This window comes from Octopus sinensis, linkage group LG7, assembly GCF_006345805.1.
Source record: "Octopus sinensis linkage group LG7, ASM634580v1, whole genome shotgun sequence".
NCBI classification, from domain to species: domain Eukaryota; kingdom Metazoa; phylum Mollusca; class Cephalopoda; order Octopoda; family Octopodidae; genus Octopus; species Octopus sinensis.
This window is the reverse complement of record NC_043003.1, coordinates 26,141,711-26,159,091: the sequence shown is the minus strand read 5'-3', so window position 1 is coordinate 26,159,091 and position 17,381 is coordinate 26,141,711. Positions and strand designations below refer to the sequence as shown.

At 36.7% G+C, this 17,381-nt stretch overlaps 1 protein-coding gene and 1 long non-coding RNA gene across 13 annotated transcripts in view; both read left to right on the top strand.

Moving 5' to 3' along the window:
• LOC115213810 (probable phospholipid-transporting ATPase IA) overlaps window positions 1-17,381 on the top strand; it is a 509,671-nt gene that overhangs the window by 349,423 nt on the left and 142,867 nt on the right. The window lies entirely within an intron of this gene.
• On the top strand, window positions 2,153-17,091 carry LOC118764199. The gene is made up of 4 exons (XR_004999987.1): window positions 2,153-2,162; window positions 8,297-8,304; window positions 10,414-10,424; window positions 17,020-17,091. It is a non-coding gene; the product is annotated as an uncharacterized LOC118764199 (long non-coding RNA).

Genomic DNA, 17,381 nt, shown 5'->3' with positions numbered 1-17,381 from the left:
GGATGTCTCTATCTTGGATAACAATGCAATGATGAGTATCTTTACTAAATTTTTTTAATCTTTTAGTCAGTGAGATAGGCAGTACCCATGATTCTTTACAAGGCCTTGGAGGCTGGAGGGAGGGAGAGAAGAGAGGTATCTTCAAGTTGGAGATCTGGCCCAAATGCTTGTAATAGATTAGACCTTGCTAAAGGCACCCAAGATTCCATTTATTGTTAAATCAAATAATGGATTAAGTGTGATTTGAACTAGTGTTCTTGCAATTTCCTCAATCCACTACTCTAGATTGATACCTTTTATTGACCCCCCCAAAAACACGAAAGACAAAGTTGACCTCTGTGGAATTTGAACTCCTAGCATAGAGTATTGAAACAAATACTAGCAAGTGTTTTAACCAGAACTTTTACACTTCCTTGGCTTGTTATATAAATTCTATGATTGACAACAGATTATTTTGGTTTCAATGCACTCAGGAATCCCTTGCAGTATGCCCAGACACTTCTTATATAATGCATCTAGGCCCCTTGCAGTGCACTCAGGTGCTCCTTGTAGCATACCTAGCTTCTCCATGCAGCACTCTTAGATACCCTTTGGAGTGCAATATTGGAATGTTTTTAACTCGAGACAAAACAAATATGACAAAGGATTTTACTTGAGAGCATAGGCTTTTCAGTTTTCTCAATGTTTACACATATATATGTATGCATGATAGGCTTCTGCATAATTTCCATTCACATGGTAAAACTTTGTGAATGGAACCTCTATCTGGTTATCCATCGCTCTAGAAATTGCAGCAAAATTTCCCTCAAATTACACCTTGCCATTCTTTAAAATAGTACCCACACTCTAACCACTAGGGTTTCAAATTTGGTTGATAACTTTGTTTGTATCCCTGGTCATAGTGAGATGTTTAAGCTCTCTTCAACAGACACTCAACAATCTTAACCCTTTCGTTACTCCTCTATGTTTCTCTCAAATATTTTAGATATAACAAAGAATTTTGTAAAATAACTTAGTTATCATTAAGCTAGTGTTAGGAACAGTAATTGTGACTAAGGTTTAGTGGAAGGTTTTAATTAAAAACATACTAAAACAAGACATTTATATTACAGAGCCAGTTTCAGCCGGGTTGGTAACAAAAGGGTTAAAGATTTTATGATGTATTCTTGCCACTCTCCAACTTTCAAAGGCGGAAGATCTTTGCCCATAATTCTTTCATGCTTATCAGATTGTTCAACCTTAGATCAAACCTGATTGATCAGACATTACAAGGTTAGAGGCAACTATGTAAAGATCCCCTCACTGGTTTCAGCACAAGTATTGTAGGTAGTGGTTATATTTAGCCACAGATAAGGCCTGATTGAAAAGACCTCTAATCAAAAGAGTTCCAACTATGACTGTCTCATCGTTTTATATATCACCCAGTTTTCCCATTAGCTCATATAGTCCTGTACTATTCTTTCTCTATAAATATGTCAATCCTGTTAGAAACTTGGTTTTGAAAAATGCATTTGGTTTGTTTAAAAATATCATAATTGCATGAATGTGAATGAAATTTGCTGATACAATAATGACTAATGGTGTACATCATGGATTTGGTTTTTACCTGTTGTCATGTCCTTTCATTTGCTGTGATAGGTTGAGTACAGTTAAGTTGACTGTATGTAAGTACTTTCAAATATATTTCCTGGGCATTAATTTCCTAATTAAATCATTAACAAATAAATAACAATCTCACCAAATTTTAACTCACTGCTTAAGATATTATCTGCCATTATCCTTAAAAATCAAAGGAAGGTAAAAAAAAAAATACAGAGAAATTCACTTCATAAGACAAAAATCTTAGCACACTTGGTGTGAACAGGAAGTTCTTTTTAAAATAAAGCTAAACTTAGTTTCCTCAAATAGAAAAGTATTTTTTACGCCTTTTGACTCTCAGACAGCATCACTATTTGAACTGTGTGTGGCTTCATGCACTTCAAAATTTAGCACCAAGTGTGAATATCTATGGTACAGGAATTTAAGAAGTAATGACAGTAGGTTGTAGTTTGAGGGAGATTTGCCTGTTATTTCTAACAGATCATGTTATTATATGAAAATGCCTTTGTTTAATTCCCGAGTATATGGCTGTGTTTTTAACAAGTTCACTTTGCAATTATTTGGTTTTTGGTTCCCTTCCATTGCATGGCACTTTGGGTGAGTGTCTTTTACCATAACTGTGGCTTAACCAATACCTTGTGAATGGAATTAGATTGAAAACAAACTGTGTGGAAGCCTGCCATATGTATTTATGTGTAAACATCAATGAAATAGAAAAATAAGTGTTCTTCAAGTAAAGTTCTTTGTGATAGTTGTTCTGCAGATACTCTATCAGAATTGCAGTGAAGTTGTGATTGGCCCATTGGAAACCTATGTCTGTATCCTTCACAGATTGTAGTATAAAGCATATATAAATATATTTGTAGGTACTGGTATGGTTGTTTGGTTAAGAAGTTTGCTTTTAAACCATGCAGTTTGGATTTCAATCCCACTGTGGGCTACTTTAGACAGGTGTCTTCTACAATAGCTCTATAAGCAAAAACTGAAAGAAGCCTGTTGCATTTGTGTGTGAGGGAGTGTGTGTCTTGACATCTAATTATAACAAATGCCACTGCCATGTAAATGTTGTCATTTGTTTGCAATCTTCCATGAAAACATGTCCAGCCACTAGGACTAGGAGAAATATTATCTTGGAAATAGTTGAGGGTCAGTGATAGGAAGAGCATCCAACTGTTGAAAAATGCTTCAATGAATTCCATCCAAGCATTGGGAAAATGAATATTAAAACGGTGCTAGTGTGGTTAATGTTCAGTATGAGTTGTATATTTTTTTCTTTTTGTTACTAGAGAGGAAGACAAGAGAGAGAGTGTGTGTGGTGGAGGTGCATTTCTAGAAATAGAAATATTGAGCTAAATATTTGGTATGGATGCTTAATGGATGAAATACAGTTTTGGGTGGGGTGCAAGCTGGTGAGGAGAAAGTTATGTGATTAAGTGTGTTTTGGAGGCTCTTATTTCTGTCGTTGCTTAGACATGCCCACACATACTCACTCACTCACTTCTCCTTCTTATATAAATATGTTTGTCATGTCTTTCAGTAAATATGTGCCTGTGCTTGAGTGCATTTTTCCTGTCTGCACGTATGTGTGTACTGTGTTTGTTTTGTGCCATATACCATAAAGGGGCAAAACACATCCTAACTATGAATATATAAATATATATACATATATAAAATGTAATATCTGTAAGATACTCTGAACTTTTGATGTGGTACTGTCACATGTGCTCTTTGAATGGCCTCATAACATTTCATGTTTCTGTAAAACTACAAAATGTTATGCATGACCTTTCTCTACCTCAGTTGGTTCACTGCTATGAAGACATTTTCGCCTTTCTCATATTCTTACTAGGTTCATAATTTCACTCCACGAAAAACACTTTTATAATCATAGCCATTCCTACTTTGTATACCTCCATTCCAGTTTACTGCTTTTCTGTTTTTGTGTCTGTATGCTCTGCATAGATGCATGCATGTATGTATGTATGTGTGGTATTTTTCATGTTTCCTTTGCTTGAGGGAACTCTTGTCAGATTTGAACTCTGTCAAAATGTTGATGTTGCTTTTTTTTTTGTACAAATCCAATCAGCTGTAATTAAACGAATCCATATGGCATGACAGAAATTTATTCAGGGATGGAGGAAGAAAACAAAATGAGAAAAAAAATTTACAAGACATACATACATACATACATTCGTTCATTCACTGGCACATATAAGCAATGTTTATAACCTTTACCATCTTCATAATTATATATATACACACTCACCCACACACATATATACACACATGTATACACACACACACATTCGTGCATACATATATGCTCACACACATATATACACACACACACACATATATATACATATACACACACATGTATATATACACACAAACATACACATATGTATACATACGCACACACATAATATTCAGTCTTCAAGTAGTCGCCTTCTGACTCAGAGCTCACAGCATGCACTCTAAGTAATATAATGAGCCAGATAATGCAGTTAAAATGTATGATTTATATATATATATATATATATATATATATATATATATACATATATATATATAATAAAATGTATAAAAGCACAGACACAAATATAGTGGAGTATATTTTTTTAACTGCTTTGTCTTATGGAAAGTGCATGCTGTGAGTTGTTTTGAGTCAGAGTTCTGCTAGTTGAAGATTGAATTTTAATGTACTCTTGATGTTTAACCCTGGGTCATTTCTGATTGAACAGGCATGTGATCATTGGCATCCTAACCATGACCCATTTCTCCTTTTATTCAGCCTCAGTACATCAGGACCACATTATCAAATGTATTGTTTCCATTTGTATTACAGTGTTGGCTGTTATTTTTAGCTGGTGAAATGCCTGTGTAGAGGCTGTATTATTGGCTTGTCTCTGTAGTGTTTCGGTGTTAAGTTGTACATGCTATAGGATTTGAACTCAGCATGCAATTAGTCATTAACTCTACAATGATTCCCTACTACAGTGAACTATTTTTATTCATGGTAGCTGTTTACAGCTTAAAAGAACTGAGCTTGTGGAATTTAAATAATTTTGGGTATAAACACTGTGCCACACTTTAACTATTTACACACACACATACACTACATGGTTCTGAGTTCAGTCCTACTGCATGGTACCTTAGACAAGTGTCTTCTACTATAGCCTTGGGGCCGACTAAAGCTTTGTGAGTGGATTTGGTAGGCAGAAGCTGAAAGAAGCCCATCATATATATATATATATTTGAGGGCATCCAGCCATAGAAACCATGCCAAAACAGACTTGAATCTGGTACAGCCCTCCAGCTTGCTAGCATGGACAATGGACATTAAATGATGATAATGGCGATGGTGTGTGTTTGTTCCCCCACTATTGATTGACAACCGATATTGGTGTGTTTATGTCCCCGTAACTTAGTGGTTCAGCAAAATACACCAATAGAATAAGTACTAGGCTTGCAAAGAATAAGTCCTTGGGCCAATTTGTTTGACTAAAAACCCTTTAAGGTAGTGCTCCAGCATGGCCACAGTCAAATGACTGAAACAAGTAAAAGAATATAGATAAAAATTTCCAGCTCTTTTTCTCCCCATACATACATCCTTTCATACATGATATATATATATATATATATATATATATATATATATATATAGGCAGAATTCACAAAAAAGACGAAGACAGGTGGTGTGAACAACAAACAGATGTATTAGTTTAATGCACGGGAAGTGAAAAAGTCTTTAACGTTTCGAGCCTGCGCTCTTCCACAGAAAGGAACGCAGAAAGAAACAAGGAGAGAAAATAAAGAATGTGTTGTGGCTAGCCATCTATCATGGAGAACAACCAGAGTAAGAAGAAATGACAATAGGAAAAAGCAGAAAGTACAAAAAAGTTATGAAAAGTTCAAAAGGTTTAAAAGCTTCAAACATTGTGTCGTATTGGAGCGATTTCTCATCAACAGCGGAGTCCAGTATAATCCATGGGCAGGAGAGGTGCAGCTGACATGTACAAGAGTAGAAAGTCCAGGTAGAGAATCCGGGTAGAATAGTCCAGTGTAGAAGGTGTAAAAGTTCATTGGGTAATGAGAGGAGACAGGATCAACTGGTGCGACCATGGGAGCATGTAATATATTGGGAGAATTCACAAAAAAAACAAGAGGCGAAGAGAGGTGGTGTAGACAACAAACAGATGTATTAGTTTAACGCTTGGGAAGTGAAAAAGTCTTAACATTTTGAGCCTATGCTCTTCCACAGAAAGGAACACAGAAAAAAAAAGAGAAAATAAAGCATGTGTAGTAGCTAGTGATCTATCAGGGAGAACAACAAGAGTAGGAAGAAATGACAATAGGAAAAAGCGGATGGCTGTTGACTCATAAATTCGTCCACCCTTTAATGTGTTTTGTTTTACATCCTGCTGGGTGTCCAGATATCACCCTTCTCACCAAACTAACACAGGGGAGTTGTGGGTTTAGTCACCAAGAAACCAGCTATGTAACTGATTGTATTGGGTTACATGTGACAAGTGATGTATTGTTCCTTGTCAGAAATAAATGGCTTGAGGTAAAAGATTTTGAAGAAAACAAACAAAAGTATGCATGGAAAACTAACACCTTGCTAAACACAGAAATAGGGTCATCCTTCTGTTGTTCAATGTATGGTAAGATTTGGCTTTCTAAGGTTGGCTTAAATTTGCCTCTCAGAACTCATCTTCATACAGCTGGCCCAGATGTCACAAAGATCATTGCAGCAAGCACACTCATAGGCCATATTTGTTAATAAGACATGTAAGTCCTGAGCTAAGTATCTGTAAATGAGACAAGACAAAACACTGTGCCACTTGAGGTGAGACATATTTGCACTTGTGTTGTTGGTATCCCGTGATTTTGTCCGCTGCTTCTGAAATCCGTTAAAGGGAGGTCCATAGTACTGAGTGTATTGACAGTGACTTCGAAGTTTTGGCCAGCTAAGCCACCATTGAACTGTCAGATGACGGTTTAGCTGGCCAAAACTTCATAGTTACTGTCAATATTATTCTTGTTAAAGAATGATATATATATGCCTCCTCTGTCAGCATGTGTGTATACATTTTGCACTCCTCTTACAGCATTAAGAAACTCTTATTTCTTAATGAAACTCTTCTAGCAATGTAGGTGCTTTGGCGTCCTTAGTCACACTTAGTGATGATTGAGTTTTTCCTTCATGGTATCACATTGTACCTGGCAAGCTGGCAGAGACGTTAGCACACCGGGCGAAATGCTTACATTCTTAGTTCAAATTTGCCTTTCATTCTTTTGGGGTCGATTAAATAAGTACCAGTTACACACTGGGGTCAATATAATCAACTTAATCCATTTGTCTGTCCTTGTTTGTCCTCTCTGTGTTTAGTCCCTTGTGGGTAATAAAGAAATAGGTATCACATTGCACCTGGCTGTTTATATTAATTTTATATATATTTATTGCCAAACATTAAACATTTCTTAATTATTTATAATTAGTGAACTCAACAATGATTAATTAAGCATCTTGGCAGCAGAAGAGGTTTTAATGTGAGTAGTGACAGTCATGCCTTTCCCAAATGAATTACTAATTGGTGAGAAGTGTAATACATCAACAAATGGGGATAATGTTGTGGAGATTACTTTAACGTTGAGGCACTGTTCATTAATTGGGTTTGGTCCTTCCTAAAACACAAATGAACTTAAATCTGAAAGGTTATCTTCTCAGCCTTGGGTAGTGGACACTTTTTTTTTATATTTGAAACAAAATCTTGTCCAACTACAGGATAAACTCATTCTTGTGATTGTGTAAACCTTGTTGTACAAATGAGAAATTCGTTTTCTTTAATTTTATTTTAAGGGAATAAATATTTTTCTTTGGAAAATTATATTTCATAAGTTAAATTATAGTTATCATATATATGTCGAGTCTTGCAGAGGCAGTGACAAGCAACTGAGACTTTTGACAATTTGCTGTGCTTGAGAAGATAGGTCAAGCTGAGTGAAATTGTAGTTGTGGCCAGTGCCGGTGACACGTGATAGGCACCTGGTATACTCTGTGGAATGGTTGGCATTAGAGAAGGAATCCAGCAGTAGAAACGAAGCCAAAACAGACTGGAACCTGGTGCAGCTTACCAGTTCCAGTCAAACTGTCTAACCCATGCCAGCATGGAAAACGGATGCTAAATGATGATGATGATGTCACATGTCCTGATATTACCCATGATGGAAAAAGTATACTTCCAAAATTAACTCGTCATATGACAAGTAACACTAACAAGTTGATTTAAAATTTTTTAGATGTTGATTTGAAACAGAAGCTAGAGATAGACCCACTGATAGGACTTGATCTTTCAACTGATTATCTCTTAGGTGATCATGTTACTGATTACACTATACAAAGTACTTGCTTTTCCACCTTCTGAAATTAGATATTATAATTAGATTGTTATTTTAACTGTACTAGTTTATGTCTGCAAGATAATTTGTCAGCCACTTAGTGCTAACACAATAGTTAATGTGCCTCACAGCAAAGTAGTGTCCTGCCTGAGTTTGATGTTTGCCATGAAAAATGTGCAGATGTGGCTGTGTGGTCAAGAAGTTGGTTTCCTAGCTACTTGGTTTTGGGTTCAATCTCACTATGCAACACCGTGGACAAATATCTTCTACTACAGCTCCAAACCAACCAAAGCTTTGTTTGTGAATTCAGAAGATGAAAAAAAACTGAAAAAACTTGTTCAATGTGTGTGTACATGTTTGGTGTTCTCTTGTCATAAGTTTGATGTATAGTTCAGAAGTTTGCTTCCCAACCACATGGTTTTAGATTTAATCCCACTGTACAGCAGCTTAAGTGAATGTCTTCTACTATGGCTCTTAGCCTTATGAACAGATTTAGAAGACAGAAACTGAAAGAAACTTATCATATTCATGTGTGTATGAGTGTTTGTTTATATCTGTACTTTGCTGAAAATCTTGAACTTCAACTAATGTTGTTGCCATTTCTCTTGTCAACAAATTGTCCACTGGATTTGCATTTCTGAAAACATGAAATAATAGGTCCTTTACTTGGAAAACAGGTGAAGATTAATTTCAGAAATAGCATCTGGCTGTAAAACACCTCAATGATACATTTGTGTAACTCATACTAGCATGGAAGAATGGATGTAGAAATGAACAAAATAGCTCTTAGCTTCCTGGAGTTAACTAAGATTTTTATACAAATGGTACTAGGCTTAGATAGGAGTCTGAAATCTCTAGTGCTGCTTGCTTTGCTGTATAGTTTTGAGATTTGGACATTGTCCAGGGCCCTTTGGTACTAGGATGCTTCGCAGGATTATAGGTTACCATTTGTTGGATTTTGTATCCAACCAACAACTATACTCAGAAACAGTGATGCATCTTGTTACTTGCATGATTTGGGAGTGTAAGCTCAGAAAATTAAGCAACATGACCAAACAATCTAAGCTGGATCCTGTGCATCATGTTCTCTTCTCTGAGGGTCCAACTAGAGTGATGTTACATGATGGTTGAGCACATTCCACATGGTCACAGCAGATGAAGAGGTATCTCATAGAGATGGGGACTGACTGGGACACTGCTTGCAGGGTTGTCTGGGACACCCTGATTAAATACTGACAAGCAGTGGATGTAGCAATGCATAACAGTGGCACATACGCCCATGCCTGGCTTGGTATTAGGCATTAGAGAGTACCTTGTTTGAGACACAGCGACACATTTCCTGATAGGGCTCCGAATGTTTTTTGGCATACAAGTTGATATAGTAACATAAACATGTGTAAACATACAAACATCGTTAATATCTTTCCAAATCCTGCTCCATTTCACAAGGAAATTTTGGTCGTCCAGAGTTGTCTTGGTATATAAGCCACCTCACCTTTTTTAGCTGAAAGCTTTGGTCTAAAAAATTTGATTTACATGCTGGAAAATATAGTGTATCACTTGACCTGCTATGTCCAACATGGTAAAGTATTGAATGTTGGCATTGTGATATTTCTTGAATGTTCCTAGAATTCTTTCTTTGGATTTATTGAGCTATCTTTATGTTCTTTATTATTATTAATATTATTATTAAGGTGGTGGTCTGACAGAATTGTTAGTATGCTAGACAAAATTCTTAGCAGCATTTCTTCTGCCATTACATTCTGAATTCAAATGCTGCTGAGGTCAACTTTGCCTTTCATCCTTTTGGGATTGACGAAATAAGTATCAGTTGAACACTGGGGTCACTGTAATCAAGTAGCCCCCTCCAACAAAATTTCAGGCTTTGTGCCTATAACAGAAAGGATTATTATTATTATCATTATTAAGGCGGCAAGCTGACAGAATCATTAGCATGCTATTAGCTGGCAGAAACATTAGCACGCCAGGCGAAATGCTTAGCACTAATTCGTCTGCCATTACGTTCTGAGTTCAAATTCCGCCAAGGTTGACTTTGCCTTTCATCCTTTCGGAGTCAATAAATTAAGTACCAGTTACGCACTGGGGTTGATGTAATCGACTTAATCCCTTTGTCTGTCCTTGTTTGTCCCCTCTATGTTTAGCCCCTTGTGGGCAATAAAGAAACAAGAATCATTAGCATGCTGGACAAAATGTTTAACATTTAGCGTTCTGTGTTCAAATGCTACTGAAGTCAACTTTTTCATCTTTTCAGGGTTGGTGAAATAAGTCCCAGAAAGTACTGGGGTAGATGTAATCAACTAACAACCTCCTCCAAAATTCCAGGCCTTGTATCTGTAGTAGAAAGGATTATTATTATTACAGAGTTTGTCATTTTTCTGTAATACAGAGGAGCTATGATTGTATTAAAGAGAGACATCACAACCTGTTTTTAAGAAACCTTGACAGATATATAAATACACACACAAACCTTAAATCTTAGATATTCAAACACACACATACTCACACCCTCCTCTCTCTCTCTCTCTCATTTACATGCAAACACATATCACACTTTATCTTCTTTTCTGATCTATTAAAGATGTTTATACTAAAATACTGTAGCGTGAAGTGTGTGTGTGTGTGTGTGTCAGTATATATGTGTGTATATGTGTTGCTTTCTTTATTGTTTGATACATTAATAATCTTGAAAGCACTTGGAAATAATCTGTTTTAGGAAAAAAAAATTGACATGTACTGACGTCTTTTTCCGGAAACTACTTCTAAAAATTGTTGTTTTGAAAACACTCTGACAAAATTGCATTTCATTTTTGATGCGACATGTATTTTATTTATGTATATATACATACATAATGTGTGTGTATTTAGTCATATTTTTTTTCTATATTTCGTAGAATATATATATATATATATGTGGGTTTTTTATTGTGTGTATATGTTGTCTGAATGTACAGTTTCATTGTTGTTTCTGTGAGCTCATATATGGTTTGTAGTTTTGTACACACACATTCATAATATAATACATACACATGCAGAGTCACTGGTATATCAGTAGATCTGTTCATACAACAACTCTGGGTGATGATTTCTATGCATTCTAATTTTTTTTTTTCAAACATACAAATACACATTATTCATTCATTTTACTGTAGCCTATGCACAAATAAAAACCATTCATTTTATATATATATATATTTATATATATATATATATATTGTGTGTGTGCATTGCATATGTTCATATTCCAAATCTGTTATCGTCTGTGATTATATCAGTCCCAATATCATAATTGTGCAGTTCTGTGTTTAAATGCAAGATATTCATGCACCACATGTTGGTTTTGGTGCATCCGTACATTTGGATGCTCAGTAGTTGGATTGTTTCTGTGGCTATGCTCTCAGGTTGCTGTTTCACTATTTGATTTACATGCTGGCACCACAGAAACAAAGGATCCATGATGATGTCACATAAAAAAAAAGCACTCGTGTTGGTGCCATGTAAAAGAGACACATGTGCCGGTACCATATATGAAAGCACCCATGTGTGTACCACATAAAAAATTCACCTGTGCCAGTTCCATGTGGAAAGTACCCATGCTAGTGTCTTGTTTAAAACATGTGGACTCTGTAAAGAAGTTGGCATTAGGAAAGACATCCAACTATTGAATCACTCCAAAACAGATGACTGAGACCCAGTGCAGCTCTCTGGCTTGTCAGCTCCCGTAAAACCATCCTCTCTCCGTTGGGCAATTCTATGCCCCTGCAATCTGCTCTTTTCTGTCGTTTCGGAGTAAGCACCACACATTTTGAGATACTGAATCTCCTCTTTATATCCTTGCTGCACACCTGCACAGTTTCAACCAACTTCTCCATTGCAGACTCTGCTTTTGCAAACAGTTTTAAATCATCCATGAGAAGGTAGTTGAGACAAGGTCCATTCTTTCTCAGCTCATAGTGCATGTTGACTTTGCATAGGAGTACAGAAAGTACAAGGCTATAACAAATAACAAAGGTGAACAAGAGTCTCCCTGGAAGATACCTCTTTTGATTGTTACCTCAGCTAAGTGCTGGTTGCTACAGAAAAGACCTGTTTTTAGCTAGGTGTGCTGTTCTTATTCAGTGCACACACGTTCTCAGCTATTCCACATGTCAAGTATTTCCAAAATGCACGAATGTGACAACATGTCGTAAGCCTTTTTAAAGTCTATCCAAGCCATGCACAAGTTTTTTTGGTACCGTTTACAGTTCTTCATTACAATCTTATCCATCACAAGATAGTTCTTGGTGCCCTTGGATCCTTTTCAGCATCCCTCTTGTTTTACTGGAAGTAGATTTTTTTCTACAAGGAACATATACATTTTCCCTGTGAGGATGCCTGTTGACACTTTCCATAGAAAGTTAAGACAAGCAATGGGTTGGTAATTGCCAACCTCATTGCCCTTTGACCAGTCTTTCATCAACAATGTTGTCTTTCCCTCTGTAATCCACTCCAGAGCTGCACCACTCTGTAGGCAATTGTCTAACTGCAACACAGTTTGCTTGTGTGTTGACCTAAACCATTTGAGCCAGTAGCCTTGAATTCTGTCTGGTCCTGCTGCTTTCCAGTTTGGTAGTTTTGATACCCGTGCAATTACATCTTCCATTATATGCACATGGTCCTGTCATGGAGTCTCCAGGTGGTGGAGTTCAGATCTCACGGAATGAATCCACTCAGCAGCATGGGTGTGGGGAAACTTCTTGCCCCCAGATGTTATTCCAAAATTGGCAGGTTTCCTCTGCTTCAGGAAGTATATTATCTGAAGATGGAAAGCTGGCAGAATCGTTAGCATGCCATGCAAAATGCATAGTGGCATTTCATCTGTCTTCACATTCTAAGTTCAAGTTCTGCCGAGGTTGACTTTGCCTTTCATCCTTTCACGGTCAATAAATTAAGTACCAGTTGAGTGTTGGGCTCAATGTAGTCGACTTATCCCCTCCTCCAAAATTCCAGGCTTTGTGCCTATAGTAGAAAGGATCATTATTATTATCATTATTATTATTATTATTATTATTATTATTATTATTATTGTTATTGTTATTATTAATATTATTATTATTATTACTATCGTATGTACATAGAGTTACACTCAGAATAAATCTGTGCTCCTGTTGCAATAATAAATGACACACACACATGCGCATAGAGAAACAGACGTGGAGCTGAATAGTCTTATGTAATTCCTCCTCTCTCTCTTTTCCCCTTTGCTGCTAAGTGGGTGTTTTTTGACATTTCTGACTTGCCCCAATTACTGCATACATGCACACACACAGAGGCACATATACTTACATATGCACTTTCTCTCACACTAACACATAATCCTCTGACATAATTTCAACCCCTCCCCGCTAGCTTCCCTCTTCCTTTCTTAATTTGATTTAATAGATTGCCAAACTTCTTGACTTTTATCCAAAATATATTCTTAGATATTTATCTAAAGCATCATTTGATTGTGTATATTAAAAGCAGGCTTAATGCTCACAGTCGCATTCAATGTAAATCTCTTCCTCCTCGAGAATTCTACTTGTCTCTCATCTCCTTTACTTACACACACACATACACACACATTGTAGGGTGGTGGGGGAAGTAATTACATTATTTTCTGTGTGTTCTTAATTAGGTTTTCTTCACCCACCCCCACCCCACTTGTGTTGGCTTTGGTGAGAGCACTAATTGCTCCCCATAATATATGTATGCATGACTGTAAATGTATATGTGTCTGTCAGTGTGTAGGTAATATATGTATATATATATGTGTGTGTGTGTGTGTATTTTACTGTACAGAGGATTCAGAGCTACTCCTAGTTAATAAGATGCTAGTCTATCATCACAAAAGGTCCTGCGATTCATATCCCATGACTGGATTGGGCTGGACTGTGTCCATGACCTTGGGTTTGCTCACCAATGAAATGACTTTTTAACTAAGTATTATTAAATAAATCTCTGCTTGTTTTTTATGAATAGCATGGTAGTCTTGTGTGTGAAAGGTTTTTTATTGTTTTTTTTTTTTTGCAAACTATGAATTGCTCTTTGCATAGATGACAGTGGAATGATGCACTTTTGGTCCTGTAGAGAGTGTCAAGTTTCAATGAAGTCTCAGAGATTGCCTAGCCTAAATAGAGAAGAGAAACTTGCATGTGTAAATGCAGTGCAATGTTACAAGTTATAGGATTTGTTCTCTTAGAATTTTTGTACTAATTGCTTCCCTCCCACATCTTTAGCAGAACTAAAGAGCAATTCCATTTAAACAAATGTGATCCAAAAACCACACTCTATTATTGACAAGTTGTTCAACATTCTTTGTTTGATCTTAACCCTTACTCAACATTGTCTGAACATCGTTTTTCTGTGCATATTACAGAGACTGTATTCCTAGTCTCCTTACTAATGACTAAGGATTTTTGTAGGCAAAATATTGAAATGTGTTAATTTCTGTTACTCTGACCGACTCCTATTTTTTTTTTCACTCCCTCTCCAACCTGATATTAAACCATTGGCCATGCTTGCACCTGTCAGTCCAGCTCACTGCATCCATCTCAATCCCCACTTTTTCATACTTTTGGGAACTCGTCTACCCATCCACCTTTCTGTTCCACTATCCATATTCTCTCTCTTATACCCACCTTGTGCTTTAAAAGTATACCTTCACTATCTCTCTCTCTTTCCCCAACTTGAGAAGCCATGTATCTCTTCAGCAAGGCACTTTTCCTATCCCTCTATCACCCTTTCACTTTCCTCAATACTATACCCCTACTCAGTTTAGGGGTCTTGTCTTGTGAAGTATATAGTGACCTCACTAATGCTGGTGACACAAAAACAAAAGCTCCCACTATATCTCTATAGTGACATTGAACTTCAACACAGTCCACTGGCTCAGTTTGTGTTGAACTGTCCAATTCATGCCAGCATAGAAAATGGACAGTGATGGTTGTAATGGTGTATTTATAACTGTCTAGTTTTTAATTGCTTTGGAAAATTCAATGCTGGTCTGTTAATCTGCAGGTATTGGGATCTTGATCATATAAGATTATCAGATATGTGAGTATACTGGAATTCTGTTTTAGACTACAACAAAATCAGTTTTTTTTTCTAAAACCAGGTAATCACAAAGGTGACTGTATTTTTCATTGACCTCAATATTTGCTTACTTCTTTGTGCCAAACTTAACTAAGTTTATGAATGTAATACCCTATTTTAACACTTTTGTTACCATAGTTCTGCTAAAATAGATGTGGGAGTGGCTGTGTGGAAAGTAGCTTGCTTGCGAACCACATAGTTCCAGGTGCAGTCCCACTGCATGGCACCTTGGGCAAGCCTCTTCTACTATAGCCTCAGGCTGACCAAAATCTTGTGAGTGGATTTGGTAGACGGAAACTGAAAGAATCCCGTCGTGTGTGTGTGTGTGTGTATATATATATATATATATGTGTGTGTGTGTATATGTTTGTGTGTGTGTCCCAACATTGCTTGACAACCAATGCTGGTGTGTTTACGTCCCCGTAACTTAGCGGTTTGGCAAAAGAGACCAATAGAATAAGTACTAGGCTTACAAAGAATAAGTCCTGGGGTTGATTTGTTCGACTACAGGTGGTGCTCCAGCATGGCTGCAGTTAAAATGACTGAAACAAGTAAAGAGTAAAGAGTCTTTGTTTCAATTTATTTTGAAAATAATAAAGAATTTATTGAAATAACTGTCATTATTAAGTTGTTTGGAACAAATCATTTTAAAACTAGGAATCGTACTATCAGGAGCAGTTTCATGCAGGTTGATATGAAAAGGGTTACAACTTCTAAATCATCCAACTATAAGCATTGCAGTGCCCATAACTTTGTGTGATTTCTTCATATCTGCTGCACATAAAACATATGTACTTGCCTCAGATTCAGCCATAAATGTTCTTTTGTTTCATTAATTTTCATAAAATGTTGAAGAGCCAGTTTGTGTTATTTCAATTTTTGGGTGCAATGTTAAGAGTTACATTTTTTTTCCCCCACCACAATTCTCAAATTGGTTACTCTCAATATTAGAAGGCATGTTTCCACTTAAGGGTAGATATCATCAACATTATTTAGTGTCCACTTTTCCATGCTTGCATGGGTCGGACAGAATTTTGTGAGCCAGATTTTCTACAGCTTGATGCCCTTCCTATTGCCAACCCTCACCTGTGTCCAAACATGGTAATATTACTCCATAGTTAAACATGTATTTCACAGTAGACTGGAAATTGACATCACTTGTATGATGGTAATGCTGATTTCTAACTATCAGATGGTATCAGGACATGGGCATGCACACACACACACACACACACACACACACACACACACACACTGTATATAAAGTAAATAAAACCAGATATGACTCACTTATGCACTGGTCGCTGTTCTTTTCAACTTGAATATGAATAGTGACCAGGTGGAATTAGTGGTGATGCATAAGATTATGATAAATTGGTAAAATCTTACAAAATGTACCAGACAATCAGGATTGCCAAATATAGGGTATTGGGTTACTGGAACTTGTATTCTTTTTTTCTAATTGAGAGTCAGGTCCACCCAGTTATTTGCACCCCCCCTCTCTCTCTTTCTCTCTCTCTCTCTCTCTCTCTCTCTCTCTCTCTCTCTCTCTCTCTCTCTTCTAAAATGTGAGTAGTTATGTAGCTCCTCTGTAACAAGAAACTTGTTTTGGTCTGGCCCTTTTTCTCATACTTTTACTCCTCATCTAGCTCAAAATTCTTCCCTTGGGGCATGTAGTCTTGCAAGCTACATGGCAACTTGATTAGTGCTGGAGGCATGAAAACAGCACCCAGTACGTGCTGTAAGGTGCTTGGCATTAGGAAGGCCATCGAGTTGTAGAAACTGCCAAAACAGACACTAGAGCATGATGCAACCCTTGGGCCCATGAGATCCTGTTCAACCATCTAATCCATGCCAACATTGAACATAGACATTAAGAATGAGGTTTCCTGATATGTTTGATGATGCAGAGAATTTTATTCCTTCAAATCCTTTAGTTACTCTTATTCATATTAACCCTTTCATTACCAACTCGGCTGAAACCGGCTCTGGTTCTGAGTACAAATATCTTGTTTTCAAAAGTTTTGAACTAAAATCTTATGCCAATTTATGTTCCTAACACTAGCTGAATGATAACTAAGTTATTTTACTAAATTCTTTGTTATATTTAAAGTAATTGAAAGAAGCACAGAGCATCTCAAAATAAATACAGTAACAAAAGGGTTAAACCTGAATGATATTTTTTGTTGATGGTAAATTGTCTCTCACCCAGTTCTTGTTATTTCTCCTTCCCAGTTTCCAAATAT